General features: G+C 38.6%; 1 long non-coding RNA gene across 1 annotated transcript; it reads right to left on the reverse strand.

Annotated features, from left to right (window-relative positions):
- Positions 1-3,377: 3,377 nt before the first annotated feature.
- On the reverse strand, positions 3,378-20,326 carry LOC121065619. The gene is made up of 2 exons (XR_005817198.1): positions 20,182-20,326; positions 3,378-3,746 (listed from the first exon to the last, which is right to left on the reverse strand). It is a non-coding gene; the product is annotated as an uncharacterized LOC121065619 (long non-coding RNA).
- Positions 20,327-20,546: the final 220 nt, after the last annotated feature.

The raw sequence follows: 20,546 nt of genomic DNA on the forward strand, positions 1-20,546 counted from the left end.
TGCATAGATCAAGCTAATTTGGAAAAAGAAAACTTGGAAAAGAAATCAGGTCCTTGGCATCTCAAATTTCCTTAAAATGAATGGATATATTTAACTTAATCTCTCTTGCATATCAATTTCCAGAATGCAAACCTGAGATAACACTTCCTTCATTTTATTCATATGAAGGAAAAGTTCTTGAAGCAATTTGAAAATGCAGTGATAAGAATTAAAAACAAATTAATAAACCAAACCCCACATTTCTGAGGAAAATAAAAATTCAGTATTTGAAGTATGGTATGAATGCAGTAAATGAGTCAGGTCCACACTGTGAACAACAGTAAAAAATGTGATTAGTTGGTAACCAGGAACATTATCCATCCCATTACCTGAATAATGCAACGATTCTGCAGAAAAAGAGAAGCATATGACTATGTGATTGAATAAAACTTTATCAATACAAATACATAAGGGACTGACCTAAATTCATGCTGACAGCCTCACATAATGGTACTTCCTACTATCTGAGTACTTGGCCATACAATGTTATTAATAGTCTTTGGAAGCAAAGGAAAAGTTTCTGCACATAATTTACACTGCTGAAATTGGAAGACTCCATGCCAATTTGGATCATCATGCTAAGCAGTGTACATAACATAACCAAAATCTCTGTGCTAATATGAGCTTGTACTAGTGTGATTACAAGCAAAAAGTGATACTCAGACTACAAACAGATAAAGATTTCTCTGCATTTCACCTCCTGTGATTTTTTTATGTTAAGTTTTAAGGAAATGATGATTCTCACCACTTTTTGAGAAGGAACAGACATCCAACTTTTTCTAGCATTTAGAGTTAAAAATTATTTATTTTTTCAATAGCGATATACACCATCTCAAAATCTTGATAAAAAATAATGCAGGCATTTTGCCCAATGCCAGGGAAGCGTCCATTACACATAGACACACACATCTATATAAAAGTGGACACTTTCCCTAGTATTGAAGTTGTTGCTCTGTGTCTGAATGAAAGACCCATCAGCCCATTTTTTACTTCCCCATTGTTACAATTGTGTTGTCCCTAGGCTCATTCATACACCCTATTTCCTATAGGCAAGCCCCCAAAAGTGTTTCTCTATTACATTTTATATCCATAGCTATCATACAAAAGTTACACCAATACATTGATGGAAATTTCTATGGTCTTCACTACAGTGACTTTTGTCTTCGCAATGCTTAGACTGTTACTAAAACATGGAATAGAAAGACTAATATTTTTCTAACCATCTATCTGGGTTGATTCATGGCTTTTACATGCAATAAAACTATTGATTAATGAACTGAGCACAATTTCAAACACACTTTTTACATACACAGAGTCAAAATACTAAGTACAGTTGAAATCCAACTTGCCAGAAACTTACCTCAGACTATTTTTCTTATCATCCTTACTGTCACCAGAGCTACCAAATTCAAGAGAAATAGTTCAAGATAACTCCAACTTCTACATGAATGCATTTGGATATTTTGAAGATATAAAAAAAAAGCTCTGCACACTTATTAATAACGTAGAGCAGAAAATGTTGTTAATGTGCAGTAAGAAGCAGATAGTGTAGTGAAAAGTACAGGTGACAAAGTCTACTGATGTTTATTCCTTAGAGTAACATTTGTGGAACATAAGTGTCAGATTAAGAGAGAAGAGGGAAAAATAAAACAAACAGATGACAAGACAAAGAGTAATAGAATTCCCTAGTAAAACCCTGCCTGACATTTTTAAACAGACGAGAATAAGAAGGGAAACAGTCAAAATACAATCAGGAAAGAAAAGTAGGAGGGAAAGGGGATTTGGAAGTCTGGAACACTTGGTAAAAGTTAGAGATGGACTGTAACCAAAATTCTTGATCCAAATACCTCTAAATTTTGGAGGACATTTGAGAGCTTGAACTGGATTTGAGTTCTACAAAGTTGCCTTCCTCCCTCCCCTCCCCCTCAATACATTTCTAGCCAAACTCTGCTTCCAAGATCTGCAACAGCTTGAGAAAATCTTTGGATTCATGTTCCTGAATCTTCCACCCACATCAGCTGAAAAATCTTACATTAATGCAATTGTTGAGAAATAGCGCTGCTAGCCAGGCCTCTATTTTCAGCAGCTCAACCTCCAGAGCTGTTCTAGGCCACCTTTGTCTAATGGAAATAGTGCATGAGGCTGGACCTGGGCAGCTCAAATGCCTCTGTCCAGTGCACAGAGGGAGGTTTTATTGTAAGCCTCTCTTTCCACCACTTCAGTCCCTCCTACGCAGATCAGTAAACAGTTAATTTATACACTCTGCTGGAAGCACTCCCTCTGGCTTCATGACACAATATCTAAAATGACGAAAGTGTATGAAAGAGTGGACATGGCTGTTCCAAAGTCAAGTCCTTAGCATTGCACTGCCTGCTGGCACAAGGACTCTCATTGCCAGCCCTGCATCCCGTGGCAGACTGGGATATCCTTAGCTGTGTACTGTGCTCATACCTTCCCTCCACACAGGCACCTCGCTCCACCAGTGTTTCCACTACGTTCCCTGTGCAGCATCCTTGCTCCTGCCAGGTGCCTCTGGAAAAAATTTTAGTTTGGAAACTGTTTTTGTGCAAAGAGGCTTACAGAGGAGACTAAGGGACATGAAAGGAGGAGGAAAAAAAAATAAAGGAAGGGTTGAAACGACTAGTTTATGAACACACAAGGATTCGCTAGCACTATTCATTGTGCTATATACATATTCCACATATTTCTTGTGGGAAAAAAATCAATCAAATAGCTACCTAGAAAAATGTAAATGCCAAATCATTTTCTTTCCCCTTTTGAGGATGCTGGCAGGGACCCAGCAACACAGATCCTCTGTCAAATCTGCCTGAATCAAGCAAGTGGACCCAAAAGTTACTTGGGAGAATACACTAGAAAAGTATCTTCACAGACAATGCAACCAAACTAAAAAAGATGAGAAGCAATCTGTTGACTGCCCACCCTCTCTGCAAAAAGCAAGGGGAATCAAAAGGACCTTTGGGCACCCTCAGGAACTTTCTGATGTCCTCCATATGTAGCACCCCTATAGAAAGGTGATCCACAGGAATTGCCATATAAGTTGATAACCCAACGTGTTTGCTATGAGGACAGTAGCTTTTTATTAGCCCTGGCTCTGAGACACTTGCTAAACAGACTTTGCCTCATTTCAGATACTTATTTGTACCTAACAGGTAAAATAATACCTTATTAGCATAGTGCCCAGTTCCAGTAAATGTCTAATATGGCTATAGGTTTGTGCGTCTGTACATAAGAGCAGAAAACAGATTTCCTGTTTTTTCCTAGGATGTTTAAAATATCAAATTGTTCTGATACTTCAGTTTTTCAATACATCTCCAAGAGAAATAAAAACAAACTTTATTCCAATCTAATGGCATGAAAATGTTACCATTTTTAAGAAGTCAATTCTGAGAGGTTTTTAAATATTAATTTGTCCAAAGTTGCCAAATGGATAATTACAGCAGTAATTTTTTATTTTACAATACATTTTAAATTAGATGCATGTTACATCATGTTGAAAAGGGCAATTCTTTTTCCAAGAAAAATGGCCAAGTTCCTTTTTGGCCGTCCTCAGTTTCAACAAGAGTCCCATCAGAGGCTTGCAGATGCTCTTCTGCAACATTTTCCTGGTAACACAGGTGAGACTCGCTGTCCCTGTGAATCCTTTGCTATCCTGATGAGATTAGTGTAGGGTTTCCCAAAAAAGATGACTGAAAGGTGAAAACAGACTGTTAGTTTCAGCCCAGGAACACAAATTAAAAACTGATAGTTGCAGCCTACGATGTTCACAATCAACATAAAGGACCTGGGAATTTGAATAACTTTAGCTTTCTTGGCTTTAAAAATCAGTATAAAGAGAGCAAATGACTTGATTCCACTAGCCTTTTGTACCAAGAATTCCATTTATATCCATATATGGATAAAGGAGACTGAGACAGTACGGTGGGGTTTATTTTTTTTTAGGGGGTTGGGGGAAGGCATGTCTAAGTTGTAGAAGAAAAGGACTTTGGAATTTATGTCAGAGGAAAGGTAAACAGATTTCATCTACCCCTGCCCCTCTTCTGTATAATATATTGTTCCTTGCAACAGAATTTAAATTAACATAATGCAAAAGCAAGTTACAACTTTGGGATTTAGTTTCCTTTTGGTTTCTTTTATCATTTTTTATTATTACCTTCTGAGTAATTCCTTTTTAGAAAAAAATGTTTTATGAAAACACTGTGGCAGGAACACCAGAATATTTTTTAGATCACTAATGAGATTTTGTCTCATGATTCATGCTGCACAATCCAATTCCAAATTATTGCTTTTTATGTTCAAATATTTTCTTATGTAAGCAGGAATTCATATACTTGTGGCATGGGAAAAATGTGGTAAATCCTATTCCAATGTAATTCTTTTCATGTACAACCTGTCATGCTTAGCTCCCAAGGATTTTAAAATAGCCCAAAGAAAAACAAATGAAATGAAAATAAAGTAAATTCTACAATTAGAAAGAAAAATACAGTTTACCACATACCAAATTAATGTTTATTGGGTACATAATACTTAGGTACAGGTTTTCACAGTTTTATTGATAACAATGTCCAGTACTTAATTTTAAAACTCTAAAGGTAATTCACCAATCTTCAAAATCCTTCAAAGTAAATAAATATTATTTTAGAAGGATTAAAAAAAGAAGCTGACGACTTTCAAGGCTGCACTTTGGTTTCAGACTTGATTCTTGTTGATTCAAAGGCTTCTGAGGTTTACCTCAATGCTAAAGCCATTGGCTTCATTAACTGTGTGTGGGAAAACAGCTGCATTAACCTTAATCAGTGCACACCTAAGCCTCAGTCTCTAAATAAACAGCACATTCAGGGAGAACATGCACCACACAGGTGCATCTCAGCAACTCACTGACCAATATGACTTTGCAGCAAGGGTGGGACCATTCCTCAGCAAGCACAAAAAGGAATTAAATCCCCTCCCATTGCTCCCTTTTCTGTAGTGGAAATGGTTTTCCACAGAAACTCATCCAGCTACTGAGCCTAACCCACCAATCCCTCCTCCCTAGAATTTCCTGAAATTCTCCTAAACATTTAATAAGTTTTGAATATGTTTAGCTCAAAATAACAAGCTATTTAATTTGGATTTCATCCCACCTTAAGGCTTGCTTCTTCCACAAGGCCTACCAGACTCTGACAGCTAGTAACATGCAGCCAGGAAGAGATGAATTGGGTGATAACTAATGGTAAATGAGCTCATCCTCCCACTATCCATTTCTACCAATTCGCTTCATCCACATGTTGTTGCTTGTTATTCACTTAGATTTTAAGCTTTTGGAGGCACAGTCATCTCTTTACTATAACTTGGTGTAGTCTCTAATCAAGTCCAAACTCCAGAATGGGGCTTAAGTGTGGTCCTGCAACAGAAACCCTTTGTCCTCCGCATGCTATCATTTGATTATATCATTATGCAATAACTGAAGCTATTAAAACTGTTTTTTAAAAAAAAAAACAACAGTTCAAGTCCAATGAAGAAACAGTTTTTATCCCAGCTGACTCGACTCAGCAAGGTGTTACTACAAAGAATAACCATAGGGCTGAAAGGGACACCAAGAGCTCCCTCAGTCCCTTGATCCAGTCAACACTACACCTATGAATCTACAACAGCTCAAAAAAAAATATGCTTATGCCTTTCTTGACAGATGTTCGTTCAACATTACCACTGAAAATCCATCCACAGTGCCTACAGACATGAAGGTTTCACCAGTATATAGTAACTAATCAGTATCATTACTGTCAGATAATATTTTCTACCATCTCACTTCCATATTTCTCCATGCATTATAAACTCATTTCTCCTTATGCAGAAATATTACCAAAAGATTTCTTTGCAGTTTGCCATCTTTCAAAGTGCATCCTTCCTTAGTCTTCTCTGCTTTAGACTAAGCAAGCCCTAAAGGAACATAACAGTCCATTACTGGGAGTGCCTTTAGTCATTTGTTTCCCACTGGATCCCATCATTTTGGGAGGGCAAGCTCCAAAACTCCAAAAGTACAGTCCTCCAACTTGTTCCTTGCTATGGCATGCCTAGCGCAGTACAAGATTTTGGTCATATCTCTTCCACAAGATATTTCGCCCAAGTATCCTCATACACCTACACCTGCCCCCCACCCCCCACCCAATCTATTTTTGGCTCACGTTCGGTTTGTAAGCTACAACAGCTACAGCAGTCTTATAAAACTGCTACTGAGCCAGTTCTTGTCCATCATGTTTCTGCAGATGATCAGATATATTCTCCCTTTGGGGGACAGGAGCTAGACTTGCCCTCACTGACTTGACTTGTGCTGTTTTAAAGAGGTATCACCAGTCCATCAAAATAATTTTGAAATTTAATCCAATTCTCCAGCCTAGGATCCCCGCTCTTTCCATCTTACTATCACCTACAAATTTGGTGAGGCACATTCTCTATTCTCCCAATCGCTGTTAAAAACACAAGGTTTGATAGAGAAACTTGGTAATCTCTTTCAAAATACGGTTTTCCAGTCAGTCCTTCCTGTAGAGTCTAACACAACCACATACTTTCATCTACTGCCATGCCTCTTCACGTTTAAAGCCTCACTGAATTAGGTTGGCCTGATTTTAACAAATAGCATAGGGAAATACTGTTGTTGCTGCTGCTGCTGCTTTGTTGCTGCAGTTATTATGATGCATGACTCACATTCTTCAAAAGCAACTATTGTTTTTCAGCACTCATTTAAGCAAATACAGCTTAATGGAGATGAATGCACAGTCCTTTAACAGAAAAATCTTCTTTGAGATTTATTCTCAGCATTTCATCATCCATTTCCTGTTCCCTGTGGTTTACATTTTCTTTCAGGTATGTCTAATCTGGGGAAGCTTTTGTAAGTAACACTTCTTTCCTCATGTGCACCTTAAACTGAAAGCCAAAATGAAAAAGGGTTGAGATTCATCAAAACTATATTCAAGATTCTGAAATACAATCTTCTCTATAATACCCAAATGCTTTCTGGAAGTGCAGTAGGTAAACCAACAAGGATTCAGGGCATAAAGATACACATATATAAATTGCTTTCACTTTTCAGAAATCTTAGAAAAGGGAAGTAAAAAGAGGGGTTACATCTAATTAAAAATCTGTGACTGATATTCTCAAATTAAAATCTGGTTAAGAAAACCTATCATCTTGGATATGTAGCACAACTTTTTGGGCATTTACTCTCATTTGACTTTAATATGCTAGCAAAGTTTACTTCTTCAATGATCCTGGTTTGCAATAATAAAAGTTAATTTGAAAAATTATTATAATCCAAATACAAAGATATGTCTAAGTAAGCTCAACATTCCCATAGTATTAGGGGATCTTAAAATTAGGACTGAAAACAGCAGATCATCTAATTTTACCCCTTCTCACAGAACTGAGAATGTAAAATTCCCTAAATATCATATATTTAGATAGAGATTTTAAAGTGGAAAAAAAAAGTTAGTTGATAGAGAAAAAGAAGTATGGTCATTACTAATCAAATGGGAAACTGACCTCCTCAGTTCAGCATAAGAAAAGCAAATAAATTAGCAGAATACAAGTCTTTTTTAAAATTAGAAATCACTTTTTTTTTAATCTCTATATAACCTACAGAATATGAAAGCCCACTGCTAACTCTTCAGAATCAGTTTTCTCTGCGATTATATCCTTTTCCACATCTTTTCTGAGAATAAGAAACTGTGAAAAATACAGGTAGTGTATGCTTCTAGAATACAAGATGACAGAAATTGTCTGTGAACTCCCTGAAAATTACTGTCATCTTTCCTTAGCGGAATACTTTTCCACCCTTAAATCTAACCACCATAACCTCTATCCAAGTGCCCTGGGGCCCAAGATACGTATTCCAATTTCAGTCCAATTTCACCTGGGGAGTAAATGGCAACAAACATTATTGCTGGCTGTAACATCACCATGCATATCTGTCGTTATTCCATTTATTGCATGAGCAAGTGAAGACAGACAAGAAATAAGTAGATGGCTACCATTCATTTCAATCTTCACAAATGAAATCACATTCTCATGACTATTTCTAGTAAGCTTTCCTTCCAGTCAAATGCAAGAGGTGTTACCAAGAAAACATCTTACTCCAGTATCACATTACTGGTCATTTCTAGACAAGCTTCTGTGGCTTCACAAACTAACAATATCAGACAACAAGTAGTCTTAAGGTCCTTTTCATTCACTTGCTTTCCCTCGTTAGTGGGAAGAAGACAAGGATCTTTCATAGAGGTACTTTCTTCTAGACTTGTCCTCTTGAATTTAGGCAGCTTAAGGAAACAATGACTGCTGACAACTTCCTTATTACCAGCAATTAATGGCCAGTTTGTTAATTAGTGTCCTGAGGCAAAGTTAATGTAGCATTTCCAGCTAAAACAAAAACAAAAACATAGCCCACATCCAAAAATATTCTGACAGCTCTGTATTATTCACTATTTTTCTTAACAAGGACAGATTTTCCTGTCCAAATCAGTGGACTCCAAAGTACATATTCTGGGAAGAGAGATCAGCTTCATTAAAATGAAAAAATAATAAATTGGTTGTGATCTTTTTCCTGACCCAAAACATTTGAAGTTCCCAGTGCATTCAGGGGAGAGAGGGAAAAAAATGGAAAACTTTTCTCTGCATTTTCAATGAAAACTCCAATCAATACTGGGCGCTTTCCTCACAGGCTGTCTTTATGTCAATTAATCAAACAAGAATAATCTATCAACTACTGAAAGTGCCTTAAAGGAGCTAACACCTTAAAAAGTAAGAAAAGTAATAGCACAGGACTTGGTTCTAAGAAGTGTTTCTTATTTTGATGCTCCCTACTTACGCATTAGAAAATGATCAACTCCCTTAATCCTTAAGAAGGCAAATTAGAAAACCATTGCATACTCTTTTCACCACTCCTCTGCCTCTAGAAGTGTGGTAAAATCTTCATCTTTTCCTCCTTGAACCAGCAGAGAGAGACAAGATACCTTCCCTCTAGATAATGGTGCTCCTGGAGTAATGTCTATATTGGGCATCAATATTGTTCTTCAGGATTTCTCAGAGGTGTCCCAATAGGGTGTTACTCTTGGGACCTCCAGGACAGGAACAAAAATAAATCAAGCCAGCCTTAAAAATCACTGCCAGCTGCAAAGACAACAAAAATCCTGCAGTTACCACATTTGGATCACAAGTCTTTTTAGAAGTGACCTCCATTACCACAATTTCTATATCCTCTATACTGCTCCTAACATGTCACCATAGTGGTTAACTCAGGGGGAAAAAAAACTAACACTAGCCTCTGCTCTTCATGACAGACACCTTAAAGACCATAGATTTCTCTTCAGCTTTCCATAAGGAAAATAGCCAAAACTGAAAACCTGCCCATGTGGCTCCTCTACAAGCCACATAGATGGTAATGCCAAGGCAGATGTGCCAGCAGCAGTGACTCTGAACAGCTCATAGGGAGGTTTCTGCAGCAGAGAGGCTGAACTTTCATGCTGCAACAGCTCATTTCATGACTCTCCAGGAAGAGGTGGGCTACAGCCTGCAGCTCTAGTCAGTGAAGACATTGCTAAGAACATATTCCCTATCAATGTGTGATAAAGCTTTACACAGAGTCAGAGTATTATAAATATGAAGTTTCCTTCATTAATAAAGCATAACCAGGCTGATTTAGTTTCAGACTTCACATCAGCCAAACACAACTTTCAGTTGTGAAACATTTATAAATGTCTGCATTTAATAAAAATGTTAAAACTTCTTAAAATAATTCTCTCAAACATGTTAAACCACATGAAATGCAATCAAAGCTGCAGCATGTTTTAGAAATTTTACAAGGCTTTTATTGTATAAACTATATTAAGCTTTAATACCAGCAATGATGTACTTACAACAAAAACAAAGCAAAGTGCACTAAAGAAAAAAAGAAAGAAAGCTACTTGAGCAGTATCTCCATAAATAACTGAACCTAGCCACCGGCTAGTGGTTGTGCAGCCACTTCCCCCACAAAGGAATTCAGGAAGTATGCTGTCAGAATACTTCAGAGAGTAATCAAGGTTTCATTTGTTTGGTTAATATATTCATTATTGCTGGGAACTGTACTATATGTAAAAGTAGAATAATCAAGAGCCATCTTTTACATGTTTTTCTCCCCATTCTCACCTCCTAATGGATTACAAATCACTTTGAAGTTATGAATAATGACTTCATGATAAGTTTAAGATAGCTTATTTAAGGGCTGTAAGAAATATAAAAAAAATCAGGATTTTAGGCCAACTTTGTTACTCTGCCTTTGGGGATCATTACATGAATACATTTGGAGGGAAATCATTGTATTCCAATAATATGTCAAGATTTGGCATTGGTGACACTGTTTCAACACAGTGATTCTACAAACCGCTGATAATGGATTTATATATCATCTACATTTATAAAAGCAAACAGGGATAACTTGACAGGTTGTACATAACATTTATTCACCAAGGCTGTAACCTTAAGAAATCTGGGGCTTTATCAGTACCCCCTTCATTGTTGAATGAAAAGTTGTATGAACTTCAGACAGTTACGACTTATACACAGAGTCTGTTAACATCTTATATGTAAACTTGCTGCACTTGCATCAGACAGGCTTATTGATAGCGTCTTATATGCAAGATTCAACCTCAAACAAGTCTGAAGCTAGAAAAGTCATCTTAAAACATAATCAAGTCTTAAACCAATGCTGACTGTACATTATAACTACTTAGACCATCTGAAAAAATCCCATTTAGAGCAAACAAATCCAGAAGCATTCTGCACACCCACTGTAACAAGCAGCATCCAAGAAGCATTTAAGTAATGCTTTAATCAGGCATATAGTAAATAGTTTTCATTTTAAATGATGTGCATCTTACTCAAAAGGACCCCAAAAGTTTTCACAAAAACAAGTTAGAAGATGAAGACATTTTCTACATAAGAACTTCTGGGGGAGATTGGAAGAGATGACAGTCTAGTTCTGCCAAAACCTGCATGAAAGTTTCCTAGATACACACACTAACAGTAAATGAGCTTCTTCCCCTGCCCTGTCACCACTTGAGGAGTGAATATTAGACTGATCAATCAATCTTTATAGTCCTGATATCTAAAAGGATGTTTGAAGCCAGAGCACAAACTCAAGATTTTTTTTTTAAAAGGCTGAACCAACACCATCTGAAATCTCCTAAAACATAGCTCCAATAGCTACTTAAACAAAAGTTTAATAGACTCCTATCTTAATCAGCATTACAGTAGAGAAACATAGCACAAAGCCACACAAAAACAGAAGAGGCAGGAAACGATGAAAACGGTTTAAGTATAGAAGAGAATCTGACTAAAACAGCCCACACCTCAGGACTGAGTTTGTTGAAAATAACTTTGCTATAGAACAGCAATTAGAGGAAGAGACAGACATAATGTGAAAAAGTATTAACAACAGGTCAAGACTTCAGTAGAGTTCCATCAGAAGTAAACAATGATTTGCTGCCTGGGTTCCTTCTCGTTCAGAGATGACGTTTTCTACTTTGACACTTCACACCTCTGAACCACAGTATGTCTTCACTGCTATTTGCTAAAAAAAAAAAAAAAGGCATGGTTGTGCTTTGTCCTTTGGAGTGGGGAAAAGAAAATACCTTTTCACTTTCCAATGCTTTTATCTTAATATGCTTGGTGTGAACAATACAGCATAGTCATGCAGGCCTATGCCCAGGTGAGTCATCCATCTGAAAGGTGTACTACTCCATGTGAAACAGTCTTCTTTATTGGGATTATATTTTGAGTCATGTGGTGAATGTCTGGGTAACAATTCCACCCCAGGCTGTGTGTGGTAGATCTGTTCAGGGATTAGAAGCAAAACTCTAGTCAGCTAAGAGGATGCACTGAAAAATATAGCCATATCTACAGACTAACTGACCTCCACCTATCCACCCATGCAGCTACCTGCATCAGGACAGAAGGTGAGTAATATATGGTCACTTCTGTAAATTTGTTTAATATTACTGAGTGATTCACAGAAAGAGGAACATGGAACAACAACATATAAGGACAAATGAAAAACAAAAAATCCTTTCAACAGATATACATTCTTTGGTATGAAATACACCTGGGCTGTCAGCCACATTCTTCTCTTTTCTTTAAATATACCTTTCACTCCCAGAGACCTCAATACAACTTCAGAAGTCTGCCTGAGACCTCCGCAGCACCATTTTTAAAATGGTTCTCATTCAGGTGAAGCATAAATTCTCTTCTCCATTCCTGATGCAGAGCTCTCCATAATCACAGCACAAACACACCAAAGGAACCTTTTTCCTCCTGTCATGCTCTAATGGAAATGGATCATGCGTAGTTTTGATAAAGCTGTGCCAAGGCAAAGTTTCTTGGCAATGCTGTTCCCCACACACCCCAAGCAGAAAAAGTAAAAAATAAAATAAATAAATAAAAGACATTCCCCCCCCCAAAAAAAAAAAAAGATTTCAATAAGAAGAAACCAGTGTTAAAGAACACCTTTGCTGCTCTGTGTGGAGGACTGGAGAACAGATGGGAGACAGCATTATTCTCCTAGTCTTTATAACAGTCAAAAAAAGAAGGCTTGAGAAATTCTAAAATAATTTTAATGAGCAACAGGTGAAAGAGGCAGATAACATGATTGTATTTGTGCACATGAGATAACATACCTAAATAAACCATCATGGTGATTGCAATGAAGCTACTTTGCCACTAACACGCTGATGTGTTTTCTACCATAGAATCATTTAGATTGGAAAACACCTCTAAGATCATCAAGTCCACCTGTTAACCTAGCACTGCCAAGTCTGCCACTAACACATGGCTCTAAGCACCATATCTACACATCTTTTAAATACATTCAGGGATGGTAACTCTACTTCTCTGGGCAGCTTTTTCCAATACTTCACAACCCTCTGAGCGAATAAATGTTTTCTAATACCCAACCCACACCTCCCCTGGTGTAATTTGAGGACATTTCTTCATGTCCTATCGCTTGTTGCTTGAGAGAAGAGACAGACTGCCACCTCACTACAACCTCCTTTGAGATAGCTGTAGAGAGTACTAAGATCTCCCCTCAGCCTCCTTTTTTCTAAGTTAAATAATCCCAGTTCCTTCAACCAGTCCTCGTAAAACTTGTTCTCTAAACCCTTCACAAGCTTTGTTGCACTTCTTTGGGTGTGCTCCAGCACCTTGATGTCTATCTTGTAGTGAGGGGCCCAAAACTGAACACAGTATTTGAGGTGGGGCCTCACCAGAGCCAAGTACAGAGGGACAATCACTTCCCTAGTCCTGCTGGCTGGCCACACTGTTTCTAATACAAGCCAGGATACTGTTGGTAACCCTTTTGGTCAACTGACCACACTGCTGGCACATATTCAACCAACTACCAACCAATACCCCCAGCCCCTTTTCCACCAGGCAGTTTTCCAGCCACTCTTTCCCCAGCCTGTAGCACTGTGTGAGGTTGTTGCGCCCCAGGTGCAGGACCCAGCACTTAGCCTTGTTGACCTGCATGAGGTTCATCGATCCAGCCTACCCAGATCTGTCTGTTGAGCCTTTCTACCCTCAAGCAGATTAACACTCATGCCCAACTTGGTGTTGTCTGTGAACTTATTGGGTGCCCTCGATCCTCTTGTCCAGGTCATTGACAAAGATATTAAAGAGAACTGGCCCCAGTACTGAGGTCTGTGGGACACCACTTGTGATAAGTCACCAACTGGATTTAACTGCATTCACCGCAACTCTTTGGGCCTAGCCACCCATCCAGTTCTTTACCCAGCAAATGTGTACACCCACCCAAGCCATGAGCAGCAGGTTTCTCCAGGAGAATGCTTCGGGAAACAGTGTCAAAAGCTTTACTAAAGTCTAGGTAGACGGCCACAGCCTTTCCCTCATCCACTAATCAGGTCACCTTGCTATAGGTCAGGATAGTCAAGCAGGACCTGCTTTTAATAAAGGCATGCTGACTGGCCCTGATCAGCTGGTTGCCCTGTGTGTGCTGCATGACAGCAATCAAGATGATCAGCTCCATAACTTCCCCTAGCTGATAGGTCAGGCTGATAAGGTCTGTAGTCTCCCAGATCCTCCTTCTGGCCCTTCCTGTAGATGGATGTCACATTTGCTAGCCACCAATCAAACTGGGGAATCCCCAGGTAGCCAGGACTACTGATAAATGATGGAAAGTGGCTGAGCGCTTCTGCCAACTCCTTCAGCATCATTGGATGGATCCCATCTGGCCCCATAGACTTGTGTACAACTAAGTGGTGTAGCATGTCACTAACCATTTCCTCTTTGATTATGGGGGCTTCATTCTGCTTCCAATCCCTATCTTCCAGCTCAGAGGGCTAGGTACCCAGAGAACAACTGGTCTTAGTACTAAAGCCTGAGGCAAGGAAGGCATTAAGTACCTCGGACTTTTCCTCATCCTTTGCCACTGTTTCCCCCCCAAATCCAGTAATGGATGGGGATTCTACTTTGTCTTCCTTACGTTGCTAATGTATTTATAGAAGTATTTTTTTTTATTGTCTTTAATAGCAGTAGCCAGATGGGCATTGGCCCATCTAATTTTCTGCCTGCATAGACTCAAAACATCTTTGTTCTCCTGAGTGGCCTGCCCTTCTTCCAAAGGTCATAAACTCTCTTTTTCTTCCTGAGCTCTAGCCAAAATTCTCTGTTCAGGCAGGCCGGTCTTCTTCCCCACTACCTCGTCTTTTGACACATGGGGATAGCCTGCTCCTAATATATTTTTGTAGACCTGAGTTCAGGAGAGCATACCTCCCAGGGAAAGGTGCTCATATTACTATTTGCTTATTGGTAGGCATGTACTTGAGTACATCCCTGAATTAAGATACTGTTAAAATTGAGATCCTATGTTATATCCTTCACTTCCATAAATGTGCTGAACTGCCAGAACAAACACTGTGAAAGTAAATGAAATTTTTAAAACAGCTCCTAGTGTTTTGTTCGCATCTGGCAGACCAACATCTACTTTCAGGCACTTTAAAATAGGCCTCTTGTAATAAGATAAGAACATGCAGCTTCCACAAACATCCACACTCATCACTGGGTAGCTTAGATTACCTTAAAAAATGCAAAGATTTAACATCCCTAAACTTAGATTCAGAAGCCTAAATTTAAAGTCTGAGAAGCTGCCCCTGAGCTTTAAAAAGAACAGGAACCTGACATCATGCTCTAAATCATTTCCTCTTAAATAATACCATAAATTAATGCTGACTCTCCTCAGATATAAAATTAGGTGATCAACAAAACAGCCTTTTCATCAAAAGGTGCTCTGCACAACTGGAAAATCCAGCTCTTTTAAATAAGCTATAAACATCCCTTTTACTTTGTTCCTTTTTTCCTTTCAAAAGCACTGCAATAATTTCAAAGGCAAGAAGTTCTGAAGATGTTTTATTTTTAACTTTTTTTTTTTTAATGAATACTCTATCACCCAAATACTTCTGCTCCAGTGAGCTCCTCTTTGAAGAGAGAAAAGTCAGGTAGGATAAGACTAGCAAAAACCATGTCATGCAAATCTACTGGACAAAGTCATTTCACAGCAAAAGGAGAAGAGAGCTATAGTCAAGGTTAGTTCCCCAAGAGCAACATCTCCTAAAGGTCTTGGGGGCAGATCACCAGGGAAACACAGAACACTTGTATAGAGGGTCCCAAAATCCTACGGTCATTGGCCTACATACAGATTACAATTATATCAACTGATGATTGATCGAATAATGTGAAATTAAAAATACTACCCAAAGGACAATAATGAACCCCAAATGAACATGAAAGTTTCATATCTTTATCTCTTAGCAGCACCATGCTCAGGCTGAAGCCTTGCCTTTAAAACAATTTTAATTCCACCTACTACTATCAGTGTCATAACATTAACAAGCATCACAAGATAATGTAGTCACTCTGGACTTGAAAAACAAACTGCAATACGTGTAACAAGTAAGTTTCAATTAAATTCTCCACCTAAATACTGCCAGATTAATGAGATACAGTTGTAGGAAGAAAAAATACTGCAGTACCAAAGCATTTCTATGTTCCTGTTAGTTGGGTGCCCTCTCTCAGCAAGTGGCTTTGCTTAAGAGAAGCTTGCAGTTCTTCAGAGGAAGAAATAAAATTCTGGTAATATACGTAACTATGATGAACTCTCCTGTAAGGAGAGAGTTCTTCCTGACCACAGCTGGGAGAACGGGGGACACACTGAGACCGCTTGTTATCTGTTTATCTTAGTAGTAATAAACCATGGGCCAACTCCCTCCCTTTCACAAGCGTACTTTACATTTGGTCACTATATAACATCATTATAGCAAATACTATAATTACCATATATTGAGAGCAGAAGCAAGTAGCTCTGTAAAGCCAACTTTTAATGAAATTCAAGATGTGAAAATAAAGAAAAGGGTATATATAAAGGAATAAACTATCTTTCTGTAGACTTCCAGAAAAACTGTTCCACAGACTGTCAGACCGCCCCCCCAGGAAATCAAGTTTCACTCTTCTTAAATAACTCTACAAAATAAGTACTATTCACTGTAGGAGAGTTTATCACTAAAAATGCCAGAACTACATTATTTGGCAAGGAGCCTTATGAAATGTGATAGAGGGTGGCTCAATTTGACCCCAAAATTTCTCACTAACCTGTAGAACTTGTTGTCTAATCATGCTAATTACATGTGCAGTAAAACAAAACAAAACAAAAAAAAACTTCAATGAGTTGTTCTTGTGACACTGAGAAATTAAATGTAGGGCGACCCATTTATGTTTCTTCTTTATTTGTTATTCCAATGTCAGTCTGTGACTTGGGGAAACAGTCAAAAACTGAAGTGGATACCTCCCACCATTTGATAAAAGTAGATGTTCCAATTCCTGAGCACAACTGTAATATGGAAAATAAAGCAGAACTGAAATAACTATTACTTTCATAGCACCTTTTATGAAGCTGTCAAAGCAATTAACAAGCATTATTGGTTTCACAACAGCCTGATGAGACACTTAAGTTACAATATTATTTTAACGGAAAGACTTCAAAGTACAGCAACTAGTGAAATATGCAAATTTTTGTATTGCATAAAAATCGTATTTTTACAGGTAGCCTACTTTCAGTCTCCTCTTTTTCACTGCCAGTCTCCCTTCCCCCCCTTCTTTTTTTGAATAAAGAATCAACTACAGAGAGTTCATGTACTTCTGTACTGAGTTCTTACAGCTAACCCTAAGCCATAAAAATGGCTATGAATCAAAGACTACAGAACATATTGAATCAAATACTGCATGAAGTAGCAACCCCTCTAATTCCCCTGGAACACGGCAGGTGATAAATGCCACATTCCAGTGGAATTAGCACCTCTCCCTCCTTCCTGCTCAATCACAGCAAAAAGGCACAGGGGGGTCATCTGAGGTTACAGGAAAGGTATGCAATCAAGAAAACCAGCACCAGCAGAGGATTCCTTTGGTTCTGGAATATAAAGGGAACTTGAGCCATACTCAAAGGACCCCTCTAATTCACCTCAATGACATCAGCATAGGCCTTCTCACAGCTGGTTAAGATCTGCTCTACACAGCTAGCTAAGGAATTAAACTTGTTCTTAGAATAACCTGAAAAAGCTGTAAAGAAGGCTCCCTGTCATGTGTCAGGCAAGCTTCTTCAGCTCCTGCATAAGAGGACATATAGCTGTAAGCAAGTACAAAGCAATGTTACACATGCCCATCTTATGAACTGTGTATATTTGAAACTTGTCCCTAGAGCCAAACACACTAACTGTAATGAACATAGAATCATAGAACAGTTTGGGTTGGGAGGAACCTTAAAGCTCATCTAGTTCCAACCCTCCTGCCATGGGCAGGGATGCCACCCAGGTTGCCCAAAGCCCCATCCAGCCTGGCCCTGAACACCTCCAGGAGTGGGGCATCCACAGCTCCTCTGGACAACCTGTTCCAGTGTCTCACCACCCTCATAATAAGATTTTCTTCCTGTATCTAATCTAAATCTACCTTTCTTCCCCCCCCCCCACTTTTTTCTTAATATTAAAGCCATTACCCCTTGTCCTATCACTACACTCCCTGATAAATGCATTCATGTTTTCACAGCAACAAAACTTAACACAACAAAACCAAAGAGTAAATCTTATTTGCTCTTAGTTTGATCTCAGGTGACAGCTTCCAAGATTCTGGTGGAGAAAGAAAAATTGTTACTGTTTATATAGTGTTCCTTATGGTAAGTCACTACAGGTTGTTCTCATATGTCAGATATTCGTTCTACAGATACCATATAGGCAAGTTTTCAGCCACAGCTGGCATGTCATTCATAGCAGTACACATATTTAATATGCTGACAGTTCCTAGCCACGTTACTTTTGTTACAATGGGCTTTTCTGAAGAGTCCTGCAAGAGCTTTAATTTCCCACTAAAGATCTGGAGCTAGCAGACAAGTAGGCAAAAGCATCGCCTCCAAGGTTAGGCCAGAGGTCTTATAGGCCCTATCTGGCTTCATCAGTTGTCAGCATCTTTGTTTCTTCATCAGGGAATAGGAACCCGATACTGACCATGCTGTTCTCACTCATCCATAAGGGCAGTACACCTCCTAGACTCACATGATGTTCCACAGAAAAGTCCTTGTAAATCCAGGATTTCCCATGACAGCTCTCATAGGGCTCAGATCTACAGCTAATTCTTGTCACCAGTTTCCCTAGTGAGAGGTCCTGCTGAACAACACATGACAGCCACCATCCACACCAAGTGGGTCTTCATTGCCATATTACCACCATTGGAGAAAGGCCAGGGCAACCCATGTCCTTCTAGTTCTATTTAATTTCTCACGCTTTCCTCTTACCTTAAATATCAGGCAACAGGCACAGCCATAGCACTGCTTTATCTATATATACAGTATTAGGAGCTCTCCATTATCAAATGCTGATCTGGATGAATGCCACACACCCCCTGGAAGCATCTGCATTTGAATTTAAAGGGGTGGGTGAGTGACAGCAAAACTAGCTTCTTCTTCTGACAAGGCTTTGGCAGATCATCGGTTGTCATCAAACCTATTGCATTTCTTGGTCTCTGCCAAGAATTCCACCTACATGCCTGATGGCAATTAAACCTTTGTAGGTGCTAATGAATAAAAGCAGCACGCACACTTTACAGACCTAAAAAGAATATCCCAATCCATATATTAATTCCATAAATAAATTCACATGCACACACAGTTCCCCTCCTTCCCCTATCCACATGCCACTATGCACCCACACCCAAACTCGTGCTTCATAAAAAAAAACAAGCAGCAGTAAGATGATCATTCAACTGTGTGCAAGTAGGATTTTTTCATGAATCATTATCTGTTTTTCCATAACTCATCTACTGCAAAAAGCATTGCTTTATGAATGCAGAAGGCAGCCTACGTTTGGGATAATGAAGCACATTCATCTCATGCTTGAACCTTTCAAAGGTTCAGACATTTCACACTCTCTCTCTAACCATGACTTTTCTGTGGTATCCAAAATCATCTGGGATATGATAGTACGACATAACCACGCTTCATGCAAATACACCAATAATTTCCATAGAAGGGAAAATGAATAAAATAGGGGCACCATGAGGCTTCAGCACCACAGTACTTCTGAATCGACAAACTGAACATTGCTTTCATGTTTGTGTAATTCTGGGTTTTCTGTTTTCTGTCAATTTTAGAAGACAAGGCATCAAAACAGCATGAGGAGACACAGTGTGTAAAGTTGATTGAACAGTCCTTATTAGCACTTCATATCAGAAAAAATCAGTTTAGTCAAACTATGTTATGGGAGTATATTAAGTCAAAACCAAATTTTTACATGCAAACATCATTGGTTTTTTTGTTTGTTTTACATTAATGCTACACGCACAAACAATTTAGGTTTTAGAGTAAAAAACAAGTAAATTAAATTCTACAGGAACATTTGATTCATCCTGAAAGCGATAATGTATTTTTTCCCCAACCCTCAGACTACACTTTTTACAGGAAGTTCTAGCTCTCAATTTGAGCATAAAATGCTTTTGAAATATGGGAATTTCCCAGCCACTTTCACACTATTTATGAATCAATCAAAAGTAAAGTGCTCTGTATCTTACCATAACATTTCCAGACCAGGTTTCACAGACTCCAAAAGACTTCAGAAACTTGTTTTTTAAATCATCACTATGTAGATAATACCTTTCTTTAGTCTCACTCAATTACAGTGGGATCCACTTTTTTCTACTAGCTGAACTGCAGATCAGAGGAAAAAAAAAAAAAAAAAAAAAAAACAGCAGCTCCAGAACTTAAATGAAGTGTGTCTCAGCTGAATGGTATTGCCAATCACTGGTCAGAAAAGGCAGCAGCTGTTGCTGCATGGCTTTGCCTGAGTTTTAAATTGTCTGGACCTTCACATAGCAGGGTCTTTCTTCTTCCCATTTGCTGCTTCCTGTGTTACACGCAGTAGCATTGTGCACTGTAC

The sequence above is a fragment of the Cygnus olor genome, chromosome 2 (genome assembly GCF_009769625.2).
Source record: "Cygnus olor isolate bCygOlo1 chromosome 2, bCygOlo1.pri.v2, whole genome shotgun sequence".
Taxonomy (NCBI): domain Eukaryota; kingdom Metazoa; phylum Chordata; class Aves; order Anseriformes; family Anatidae; genus Cygnus; species Cygnus olor.